Source organism: Olea europaea, unplaced genomic scaffold (genome assembly GCF_002742605.1).
Source record: "Olea europaea var. sylvestris unplaced genomic scaffold, O_europaea_v1 scaffold1469, whole genome shotgun sequence".
Lineage (NCBI taxonomy): Eukaryota > Viridiplantae > Streptophyta > Magnoliopsida > Lamiales > Oleaceae > Olea > Olea europaea.
In genome coordinates this window covers 345136-355315 of record NW_019232246.1, presented here as the reverse complement: position 1 = coordinate 355315, position 10180 = coordinate 345136, and the positions used below count along the sequence as shown (strand labels likewise).

Genomic DNA, 10180 nt, shown 5'->3' with positions numbered 1-10180 from the left:
TTTGAACAAGCTCAAATGTGTTGTCGACCTTAGGAAGAGGCCTAGTTGGTTGATGTCACTCATAAATGAGTCCAGGTCTGAATCATTCAGGATGAGAAATCAAATCATCAAAACATGGAAAGATACTAATTTTAGGCAAATGCTCATCATGAGTAAAGAGGAAAGGTTGGTGCTAAACAACATAAAGAAAAATATGAAATCCGTTAGAGCATGGATCATAGCAAATATAACCTTTGTGTGAAGCACTATAACCTACAAAATCACATTTAACAGATTGAGCAGAAAGTTGGTGTCGTTCATGAGGAGACAAATTAACAAAGAAAATACATCCAAAAGTATGCAGATCATGATAAATAGGATGTTGATGATGAAGACGATAAATTGGAGAGTCAAAGTGTAAAGTTTGAGAAATCAATCCATTGATTAAATAAATTACAGTAGATAATGCTTCAACCTAGAATTTCGAAGGAACATATGAATCAATTAGTAATGCATATACAACTTCCAAGAGATGACGATTCTTTCTTTCCACCACCTCCATTTTCTTGAGGGGTATAAGGGCATGATTGTTAAGATACAATTCCTTTCTGGTTTAGGAAATCATGAAACTCACAAGACATGTATTCTCTACCAGAATCAGATCGTAAAATTTTAATACTGTTAGAGAATTGGATTTCCACATGTATCTCAAAAGTTTTGAATATTGAATATACTTCAAATTTTAAACAGAGAAAGTAGATCCATGTGTATCGACTATAATCATCAATAAAAGTCACAAAGTATTTATACTAAGCATTAGATGTGATAGATTATATGCCCCAGACACACTATGCACAATATCAAAGATCTTTTCGGTATGACCACCATGTAAAGGAAAAGGAAGATTCTTACTTTGCATGTAGAACAATCGAAGCACAAATTATTAGAAGAATTGTTTTTATTTCTTTGCAAACTCCAGGATTTAACAATTAAGATGGAATAGTAGAGTTTGTATGGCCCAATCGTTTGTGCCAAACTTCACTTTTATTGTTAATTGTCATACAAGCCAAAGATAAGCATTAGGAATAGAAAAATGCAAGGAAAACAATCTTTCAATTTTAGGCTTCTTCGTGAGTATCTTCCCTGACACCTGATCCTGCATATGATAACCTCCACGAGAGAAATGGACATCACAATTGTTATCAACTAATTGATCAATCAAAATAAGAATTGTAGATAAATTATGAGATATGAAAACATCATAAATAGTAGAATTAAAGTTACCAACAACATCAATAGGCAAATGACTTCATTAGCTACTTGAATATTAAATCAATCTTGATAGGGACGAATATTATTAAGACCATCTGAAGAACAGGTCATATGATTTGAGGTACCATAATCAACTAGCCAAGATTGTGATGAAGTATTATATTTACCTTGAAGTCTCAAAGCAGAAAAACTGGATTCAATCATTTGTTGCATCATTTTAGGAGTAAGAACAGATTACTCAGCAGCAGAGGATGTCTTAGAAATCGATAGGTTGATAGTGACCTGATATGCATTAGCCTGACAATTTTGAGGTCGAGTAAGACAATCTTTGATATATGCCCCGACTTTTTACAGTAATTGTTGTACTTCTTGGCACAATGAATAGCAATATGCCCATAGTCCTTGCAGCTGAAGCCTTAGACCTTCCTCATGTCTCTTCCCTTATTTTTTCCACAAGCTACATAAGCGACAGCATTTGAGGTCATGTCATGTAATGATTTTGAAGAGTGGCATGTGTTGTAAGATGCTACTCTTCACAAAGTAACTCTCTAAAACAAACACCCAAAGAAGGAGATGGATCACGATTCATCAAATTGGAGTGGATTGCCTCAAATCTTAGACGTAGCCTCATTAGAAACTGATCTTGCTTACTTTTTTCATGAATGGATTGGACAACAATAAGGAATTCAGCTGGTACTGTCGCATAGATAATGTCAGTAAATTCACCCAATAAGCTTTGAAACCTAACCAGAGAAGTAATCCTGGATATTAAGATTGGCTTGAGCATAATTTGAAATTTCATACTCCAACTAAAATTGTATTGCTGTATGGTCTTGATATTAAACATTTTTTCAAATACTCCTACATATCTTTAGCAATCTTGTATGGCCTCAAATTTAGAACAATCATAGGATCAACAGATCCTAAAATCCATGTCATAAACGTAGCACCTTACACTGTCCATTGAGCCATTCGATATTCTCAGTTTACTGGGACACTTCCATCAATGTGACCCCATAACTCTTTTCCCATAACAAATAATTGAAATTGAAATTTTCATGTAAAATAATTTTTACCCGAAAAACGCACACCAAAAGATTCATAAATGTTGGTTGACATGGTGTACGTAATTTAATTATACCATCAGAAAGCTTAAAACAAATATGCAGCATTCCCAAAACAAAATTTAGGTCAAGAAAAATAAAATTTCAGCAACTCACAAAAAGAAAAAAAAAATCACAAAGGCAACCCAATTTTTGAAAATCCAACCTTAAGAGGCTAAACAAATTCTCTAGGACTGGCCCAATAAGGAAAGGCCCAAACCAAATTATACCTGTACAAAAAATAAAAAAAAAATAAAAAATAAAGGAAAAAACACTTCCTTCAACGCAGCAGAAGAACCAAACACTAAAGCCCAATGTTGAAACACCTAAGTACCGACTAGTCGTTGACAATCCTCAACAAGGATTGCCTGATCTTTACAATAAAAAATCATCGGCAAAAAGAAAATATATCTTTGGCAGTCCAACACACAGAGAACAACAATCACTGGCAGCAAGGACACTAATCGTCGGAAGAGTGTTGTCCAGACAAATTTAGCCACCAAATTCCTCGACAGTCCACAAGTCGACTTCGAACGTATCACTGGTCAGAAACCTCGAACAGGAATAGTTTCCTGCCAGAAACCAAAAGATTAGTCTTTAGCTAGAAAAATGTCACGAGACCAAAATTTGATCCACGGTGACTCCAAATACCAAAAAAATTGAAGAATTTTAGTTTGTAAGCTCTGATACCATGACATAGGTACTCAAATTTCTGTTAGAACTCGATGATCCTTATTTTGAGGATTCCTCTGTATGTATAGGGCCAATATGTCAAATTACAAAGCTCAAATTTAGCCATCACTGCACATATGGAAAGTAAATATGTTCCTACCATTTGTATATTTACTATGTATAGTATCTTAACTAAATTGCTTGCTATAATTACTTCCAATTGACACCATTCATAATCAAAAAGGGCAATGTGAATTTTTTCTTTTATCACAGTTGCAGTATGCAGAAAAATTTCAAAATAATCACATATGGGGTGTTTGGGAGACATTTTTATGTAAAAATGCATTTTTGAATAGTAAATTAATGAAAAATGTGTGGTTGAAAAATAAGGAATTTTTTTTATTTACGTGTAATACTATTTTAATAAAGAATGTATGATTGAAAAGAAGAGAGAGAAAAATGTATTTTGGAAAAAATAGGTACCAAACGGGGCATAATAATAAACTTGACAGGCACCAATAATTAGCTAATAATTTAAAGTTATTGTTTAATCATAATTTCATCAATAATCTTTTACTATGAAAATGTTCCAAAAGCCCACAGGCCATGTACTCATTTCTAGATTACTAAATCGCTAAATTTTCTACCACAAACATAGAAAATGACTAGCCTTCATGTGCTTCTTGTAACTTTTCCAGCACAAGGGCACATCAATCCCTTGCATTTGCCAAGACACTTATTAGGAATGGCATAGCTGTGACCTTTTCAATAGGTTTATATGCCCGACGTCGGATGACGAAAGCTAGTGACAACATTACTTTTGCGACATTCTCTGACGGATTTAATGTTGGTTGCAAATTCGATGACGATCGCAATCAATAAATGATAGAGTTCAAAAGCCGTAGTTCCAACACTATAAGAGAGACGATTCTTGCCAGTGCCGAGCAAGGCCATCCAGTTACGTGCCTAGTTTACAGTATATTGTTCCATGGGCTGCAATGGTGGCACGTTAAATGCATATCCCTTTCTCTTCTGTGGATTCAACCAACCACTGTGTTGGATATATACAACTATTATTTCAATGGCTATGGTGAAGAAATTAGTAAGTCCTCTGATGATCCACCTAGGAAATCCAGCTGCCTGGACTTCCATTGCTAGCCAAACATGATCTTCCTTTCTTTGTGCTTCCTCCAAGTAGCGATCACAAAGTCTTTCCTCTTTCATCATGTAAAGAGCATCTAGAAATATTAGATGCAGAAACAAGGCCAAAAGTGCTTGTGAATACGTTTCATGCGCTAGAGCCTCATAAACTTAAGGCAATTGAAGATTACGAGTTAATCGGGATTGGACCCTTAATTCCCTCTACTTTTTGGGATTATAAAGATCCATCAGATAAGGGCATTGGTGGCGATCTTTTTCAGAAATCAGAGGATTATGTGCAATGGTTGGACTCCAAGCCAAAATCTTCTGCAGTTTATGTGTCATTTGGGAGTCTCCTGAGGCTTTCAAAAGTTCAAATGGAGGAGATTGCTAAAGGATTACTCGAGTGTAGGCGAAGATTTTTATGGGTCATGCGAGTAAATGAAAATACAGAAGAAGAAAAAGATGATGATAAACTAAGTTGTTTAGAAGAATTGGAAAAACTAGGGAAAATAGTACCATGGTGTTCCCAACTTTAGGTCTTAACACACCCTTTGTTGGGTTGTTTCGTGACTCATTGTGGATGGAGCTCAACGTTAGAGTGTATAGCATGCAATATTCCAATGGTGGCATTTCCACAATAGGCTGATCCAGGGACTAGTGCAAAGTTGATGCAAGATGTGTGGAGGACAGGCTTAAGGGTGAACCCAAGAGAAGATGACAGGATTGATAGCAATAAATTAAACCCTAATGCCCTGATCTTAGAATTCCATGATTTTGACATATAAGTTAATTGATCAATAAACATACCTTGATCCTTGGCGATAATTGAAATATTTAAATCTACAAACTAAGATAAACAAGTGAAATAAAAAAACCGTTATCTCTCTTTACCTTACTGTAATTGAATAATTTAATTGATGGATTTCATTCATGTTTATAGGCAGAGAGAGATAATTGCTTATGGGCTATAAAACTACCCACTTTTCCATCAAAGTAAACGGTTGCTAATTCTCAAATGGGCCAATTAGATTTTAGCACATAGACCACTTTGATAAATTCATTGATAATATTATGTGGGCCAAATTAATTGGTCCAACATTCTCCCACTTGGCCCGAGTAATATTACATTTCTTTATGGTTTATAACATACTGCGCATACAGTAAGCTAAAATCCTTCTTACATTGCTCACTTATTATATCTTCCTTAAGTAATGACAAATAAGTGTCATGGCGGTTTTACAACTTCATATTGGCATAATTCCTTCTATGAATTACAATACTAGTCCTCACTTAACATGGTACACTTAACACATGATACGTAATGAGAAGTTCAATAATTATTCCAATGATATCTTTAAAAGGATAGCGTTCATATAATCCATTCATGTACAGGTACCAACAATTATGACTGGAATAGTATTTTGTCAAAAATAATACATAAATGAGCTCTAAGTATTAATACATAAGAATCATAAATTACATAACAATGTCAAAGATAATTTTCAATAATGCCCATCCTTTCGACATGTTCAATAAATGTCTTTGGTGTCAATCCTTTTGTTAGTGGATGTGCAATCATAAGATTACCGTTAATATGCTCGACTGACAACTTTTGTTTTTGAACTTCTTCTTTAATAGTAAAGTACTTCAATTTATGCATTTATCACTTTTTGAGTACTTGTCGTTCTTTAAGAAAAAAAGACTGTTGTAGAATTTTCAAAATAAAGTTTCGACGGCTAGACAATACTGTTGACAATTTCAATCCCTAAAATAATGTTCCACGGCCAATTTTCTTGAATTGTGGCCTCAAAGCATGCCATAAACTCAGCTTCCATAGTGGATGCAGCAATGACCAAACTACTTTGCACTTTTCTAAGATATAGCCCCTCCAGCCAAGAAGAACATATAGCCAAATGTGGACTTTCTAGTATCCACACAACCAGCAAAGTCTGAATCTGAATATCTATCAGATCTCCTATAAGTGAGCATGTAATCTTTCGTTCCTTGCAAGTATCACAATACTTTCTTTGTAGCTTTCAAATGATCAAGTCCTGGGTTACTCGATACCTGCCTAGCATTTCAATAGCAAATTGATGTCTAGATTGGTGCAAGTCTAAGCATACATTAAGCTCCCAACAAGAGATGCATAAGGAATAACTTTCATTTGTTTACGTTCCAATTCGTTCTTTGGACATTGCATAAGACTAAATTTGTCTTCCTTTTGAATTAAAACGAAACTCGCTAAACAATTTTCCATCTTAAATCTTTCTAAAACTTTATTGATATACACTTTTTGAGATAACCCTAACAATCCTTGTGACCTATCATGAAATATTTCAATCCCATTCATATAGGTTGCCTCTCCCATATCTTTCATTTAAAAATTTTTAGAGAGAAATTTCTTAGTCTTGTGCAATAGACCAAGATTATTAGTAGATAGCAAGATATCATCAACATAAATGATAAAAAATATAAACTTGCTCCCACTGACCTTTGATATATACATTGATTAACTATGTTTTCCTTAAATCCAAAGGAAGTAATGTATCGTTGAACTTAAGATACCATTGACGAAAAGCCTGTTTAAGTCCATATATTGATTTTTTAAACTTACACACTATGTGTTCTTTTCCTTTTATTGAAAACCCTTCAGGCTTATCCATATATACTTTTTCATCTAAATTTCATTTAAAAAGACAATTTTCACATCCATTTGATGTAGCTCTAAGTTATAATGAACTACTAAAGCTATTACAATTCTGACTGAGTCTTTCTTAGAGACTGGAAAAAATGTCTCCTTATAATCAATGCTACCTTTCTGAGTAAAACCTTTGGCAACAAGTCTAGCTTTATATCATTCGATATTACCATTAGAGTCACGCTTGGTCTTAAAGACCCATTTACACCCAACTCTTTTACATGATTCCGGCAATTTAATGAGATCCCAGAATTCATTATGCTCCATAGACTTCAACTCGTCTTTCAAGCATCTAGCCACCTATCAGAATTAGCACTCTCAATCGCCTATGAAAATGAAACTGGATCATCATCAACAATTCCCAAGTCAAATTCAAACTCTTGTAGGTAAACCAAATAATCATCAAAAATAGCATGTCTGCGTTATCTTTGTAACCTTTTTAATACTATTTCTTGCAGTTCATTTAGTGTAGATTCAACGGTAGCAACTTCATTATGGGGTGTTTGATCATTTATTTGTAGTTTGGGTAAATTGTCATGCCGTTCAACAATTTGAGGAACAACAACATTAGAAGAAATTGAGGATAGAGAAACTTGAACTCTAACTTCTTGTATTTCCATATTTCGTGGTTTCAAGCTCCCACTAACTTCACCATTCTTAATTAACCTAGCATTTCTAGTTAGGACAATAAAATCTATATCCCTTTGATTTTTTTGGATAACCAATGAAAAATTCACTAATTGTTCTTAAGCCCGGTTTCTTTTCTTGTGGATTATAAATTCTTGTTTCTACCGGATAACCCCAAACATGCAGGTGCCTTAAACTGGTTTTCCTTCCCGTCCACAGTTTAAAAGGAGTCTTTGGAACTGCCTCACTAAGGACCCTGTTTTGCAGATACATAGCAATTTTAATGCAAACATCCACAAAGAAATAGTTAAAGAAGAATGACTTAACATACACCTAACCATTTCTACTGAAGTTAGATTATATCTTTCAGCCACACCATTTTGTTATGGTGTGCTTGGCATAGTGTATTGAAAACATATGCCATGTCTTTCAAGAAATTTAGCAAATGGACCAGGGTGTTGTCCAGTTTCATCATACCTTCCATAATATTCACCACCTCTATCGGATCTAATAATTTTCACATTTCTGTTTAATTGTCGTTCAACTTCATTGACAAAGATCTCTAAAGTATTTACAACTTGAGACTTTTCATGCAGCATATAGACATAACCATAACGTGAAAAATTATCAATAAATGTGATAAAATACTTTTCTCCACCAAAAGACGGAACATCAAAAGGCTCACATATATTGGTGTGTATTATCTCAAGAAGCTATGTGCTTCTTTTGGCTCATTTCTGCGTGTGTTTGGTTTGTTTACCCTTAATACAATTCATACAAGTTTCAAGATCACTAAAATCCAAGTCAGGAAGAATTTCATTCTTTACCAATCTTTCTATCCTTTTCTTGGATATATGACCCAGGCGCTTATCCTACTAATCATTCAACAATTCACGTTTAGTACCAACATTATGATGCAAGGTTAAAACAGTCACATCAAAAAAAGATTATCAAGCTTTAATTCATATAAGCGATCACAAAGAACAGTAGAACCAATAAGATGATTTTGTTTAAATAACATCCATTTCCACCATTAAATAAATATCCAGTAGAATCAAGTTTTGATAAGGAAACTAAGTTTCAAGAAATAGAAGGTACATAAAGAGTTTGAAATAAATCTAAATGATATCCTGTAGCTAAAATCCAATGACAGGTTCCAATGGCTTCAACAGGAGCTTTGACTCGATTTTCCACGAGAACAAACTTTTCATTTGGATTTATGGCCTTGATTGAAAGGATACCTTGCATCGTATTCGGTAACATGAATGGTATATCTGGAATCAATCCACCAAGTATTATAAGGAGCTTTAACCAAATTAGATTCGAAACATACTTAAGAAATAATTTTGCCTTTACTTTTGAACCATGCCTTATGTTTTTGGCAGTCCCTTTTATGGTGCCCAGGTTTGTGACAGAAATGACACGTATCTTTTTTATGTTCCTTATTATGGATTTGGGTTAAAAACTCATTTATCTTTAGTGCTCCTTGCTTAATGCCCTTTCCAGAACTTTTTTTTATAGTTCTTTCCAACTCCTTGATGACTTGTGAGATGAACTGTGTGAGTTCCTTAATTCTTAAGCATTGTCTACTCTTGCACGAGCATGTTGTGCAATACATTGACATTCCATTTATCCTTTAAGGTATTGTAGTTCATATGGAATGGACCATACTCGAGAGGCAAGGAGTTGATGATAAACTGTACAGGGAAGTTCTCATCCACAGTCATTCCATGAGTCTTAAATCTTCCTGCTATGTTACTCATTTCAGTAACATGCTCATGCATAGTACGAGAATCATCAAGTTTCATATTGGTTAAGGTACCCATTAGTGCGCTAGCAAGTGATCTGTCTCAGCTATTTGGGAACGGTCTTCCACAAATTTCATATATTCATTAGCAATCTCTATTTTTGGGATAGTAGACTTGATATTTTTTGCTAAGATCATCCGCATAAATATTAGGCTTAATCTATTAGACATTTCCCAATCCTTATGAAAAGATCTTTAATCAGCACTGCTCTTATCAGTAAGATCAACAGGTTTCTGAACTTGAAGTGTCAAGTCTAAGTCCAAAACACCTAAATTGAACTAGACTTGTTCATAATGATCAAAGAAATTAAGCCCATTGAACAGTGGTATAGATGAAGCATGCGAATGTAGGGAAATGAGAACAGATACTGTAAAATATAAAATGCTCTAACATTAATGCTTTGAGTTTTGACTTAAACACTTAAGTTCATATTCAAATAACGATAAATGTATACCGTATTTTTCCTTTGGATGACACTACGTTGTACCATTATAATAAACATAACAATGCTAATTTAATTTCACTTAAATGGTAATTAAATATACTCTAATCAAACATTATGATATCTCTGGATATACAAAACACATCCGACCAAGTAAATCAATTAACCACGATCATGTTCAATATTAATAAAATTAATTGATCAATCTTTGGACGATCCATAATAATTTTATAATCTATGAACATCAATGTACTCTTGACAATAATAATCATAATGTCATCTTCATTTATAAGCATCAAACTATCAAGAGTAATTAATATAAATAAATTATGTAATTTAGTGTTCGAAATATCATAATGTTTGGCCACTTTAATGACTAACAAACAACATTAATCGAACATTAATTACATAAACAAAATATATATCACATAATGTT

General features: G+C 33.8%; 1 pseudogene; it reads left to right on the top strand.

The window, feature by feature from the left end:
- The first annotated feature begins 3687 nt into the window (after positions 1-3687).
- Positions 3688-9692, top strand: LOC111376194 (annotated as a pseudogene).
- Positions 9693-10180: the final 488 nt, after the last annotated feature.